Genomic DNA, 3,164 nt, shown 5'->3' with positions numbered 1-3,164 from the left:
TTCAATTGTCTGGAGGCATACGCAATTACCTTCTTGCGTTGCATTAACACACATCCAAATCCTAATTTTGAAGCATCACAATATATTTCAAAATCTCCTGTTCCTTCTGGTAAGGCTAAGATTGGAGCATTGGTTAATTTCTGCTTCAAGATTTTAAAGGCTTCTTCTTGTTTAGGTCCCCATTCAAACTTAATGGCTTTACAGGTTAGCTTAGTTAATGGTACAACTATCTTGGAAAAATCCTTAATAAACCGTCTATAATATCCGGCTAAACCTATAAAACTTCTAATTTCTATTGCGATTTGCGGAACCCTCCAATTGGTAATTGCTTCTATCTTAGCAGGATCTACGTGAATACCTTCATGATTCACCATGTGTCCTAAGAATTGCACTTCTTGTAGCCAAAATTCACACTTCGAAAATTTGGCATACAATTTTTCTTTTCTTAACAAAGTTAAGAGTGCATGCAAGTGCTGACAATGTTCGTCCTGACTTTTTGAATAAATAAGTATATCGTCTATGAAAACAATTACAAATTTATCCAAATATGGTTTACAGATTCTGTTTATCATGTCCATGAATGTTGCAGGTGCATTAGTTAACCCAAAGGGCATGACTGTAAACTCATAGTGTCCATACCTAGTTCTAAAAGCAGTTTTAGGTATGTCTTCTTCTTGAACCTTTAATTGATGATATCTGGAGCGCAAGTCTATCTTAGAAAAGTACCTAGCGCCTTGTAATTGATCAAAAAGATCATCAATCCTAGGTAATGGGTATCGATTCTTAATTGTAACCTTATTTAGCTCTCTATAATCGATACACATTCTCATTGATCCATCTTTCTTTTTCACAAACAACACTGGTGCACCCCAAGGGGATGAACTAGGTTGTATAAATCCTTTGCTTAGTAATTCATCTAATTGCTTCTTCAATTCTAGCATTTCGGTAGGAGCTAATCGATAAGGTGCCTTGGCTATCGGTGTAGTTCCTGGAATTAGATGAATCTTAAATTCTACCTCCCTATCTGGTGGTAACCCAGGTAAATCTTCCGGGAATATATCTGGGTATTCTGAGACTACAGTGTAACACCTCGAAAAATTTCGCCCAATAATGTATTGACACGTGTCATAAGGTTCCGGTATGTGAAAACATACTTTAGAGGGACTAAAAGTGACAAACAGTGAAAACTATGGAACGTAAGGGTCCAAAGTGTCAATAATGGATAAATAGACTCTATGATAACCCTACATAATGTTTATAACCTTAAACGGATGGTTCATGGTTCATACGACGCGGAAATTGCACATAAGTGAAGTATTGCAAACTATAGGGGCCAAAAGTGTCAACATGTTGAATTTATACCTCTGAGTGAACTTTTGGCAGACCCGAAGCTTTATAATGCTAAAATATACTCACTAGAATATGTGGTAAAAATTTCGTGAAGTTTCGTCAACGTATGAGAAAGTTATGGCCAAAACCGTACTTGAGGGACTAAAAGCGTCAACGTCGAATTTCATGGCTTTTCGGTTGAGCGCAAAGTTATCCGAGGACATTACCATGTTGGTAAATGTCCTAAGGTTCTTAAAAACCAAGTTTGGGGGTTTACGAGTCAAAATAAGCAGCCGAAACATCGCGTGTAAGGACAGGGACCAAATCTGCCAATGTTTGAAAGTTTCTGGGCCTGCAGACCCCAGGCGACCCGCCTGGGAATCCTTAGGCGGGCCGCGTGAGACTATCAGAAGCAAAATTTCGCGAAAATTGCAATTCTGGTCCGAATTTGAAGTGCATAACAGCTCATGGCACCTCCAAAAGCTCCAATAAACACCCTTGCATGCCTATGGCAATAGTAACCTATCCTCAAGCCTCTGAATCCACCTTTAAATCAGATCAAAACCCCATTTCTTGGCATTTCCTTTTGTGATCAAGAACACTCTCATCTTGCAAAACTCTCTCAAGCATTTCTGGAGCATTTCTGATCATCAAGGCAGCATCCTAGTGTTCACTAAGCACCTATAGGACCTTTGTAAGCTTCCAATTCGTTCTCTAATCCGTTCTTGCTTTGATTATTGCTAAAAGTCAAACTGTTTGTTCATAAGCTTTGACTTTCTGATTAAACGGATTTCTTTCAGTCATTTCTCGAATTGAAACCTGATATATGTTGGTATTTATGTGGGAAACAAACCCTCAAAAGGGTGTTCTCTGATTCCCACTATATGCGTGTTAATTGTCGAGTCAAACTTGTTCTAAAAAGTCAACAGAAGTTGTTTTTGGCAAAATAAGCTTAAATGGTAATGTAGATAACATGCAATCTGTTTGATCATCATAAATAACTTATTATACATATAAGAATGTGTTTTATCATCATCAACTCGACAATCTATAGTATAAATTCGAATCGGAACCGAAAGTCTTATAAAACGGCTATTTCGTAGACTATCGATTCGGATCCGTACATGCATGTTTGAGATCTGTATTGGAGATTATTTTTGACCATTTTCATTTTGGTAAAACCTTCTGGAATTTTTGATTGAGTCTATACTTAGCCGATTCAAATGCATGTTTCCGATTTATACATAAAGTTGACTATTTTGCCCTTTTTGAGATAAAACGTGATTTTTGGAAAAGTGAAAGTTTAGAAATCTTTATTTCTAATATATAAACTTGCACCGAAAATTTCGGATCAGTTGGTGGTCCAGATTTTGAGTTATGGCCATTAGCGTAAAACTATATCTTAAAGTTACATAAACGGCCCTTTTCGCATATAACCCATTTCTGGCCACGTTTTGATATAAAACTTTTTACCCACTGATGTATTATAATATTTTGGGATTTTCGATGATTTTTAATTAATTTTTGGCTGAATGGATCTTAGATCGCTTAGTTATTTCGGGTTATGACGGTTTTGACCGTTTAAGCCATAAAATGAGTTTTATACATTCTTTTGACCCGAAACCTTTTCCTACTGTTTTTATTTGTTGAATAAAGTATTTTAAGTATTCTGGAAATATAAAAATCTCAGCTTTTCTTTGAAAACCCGAAAACGCCCTTAAATCGCATTTTTAGCGTTTTAAGCGCATAGTAAGCGTTATACTCGTTTTAAACATATAAGACTTATACCTACTGATGTAATTAGTATATTTTCATATAATAACAGTAAGTATAAA

The sequence above is a fragment of the Helianthus annuus genome, chromosome 16 (assembly GCF_002127325.2).
Source record: "Helianthus annuus cultivar XRQ/B chromosome 16, HanXRQr2.0-SUNRISE, whole genome shotgun sequence".
NCBI classification, from domain to species: Eukaryota; Viridiplantae; Streptophyta; class Magnoliopsida; order Asterales; family Asteraceae; genus Helianthus; species Helianthus annuus.
Note: the sequence above shows the minus strand (reverse complement) of the source record.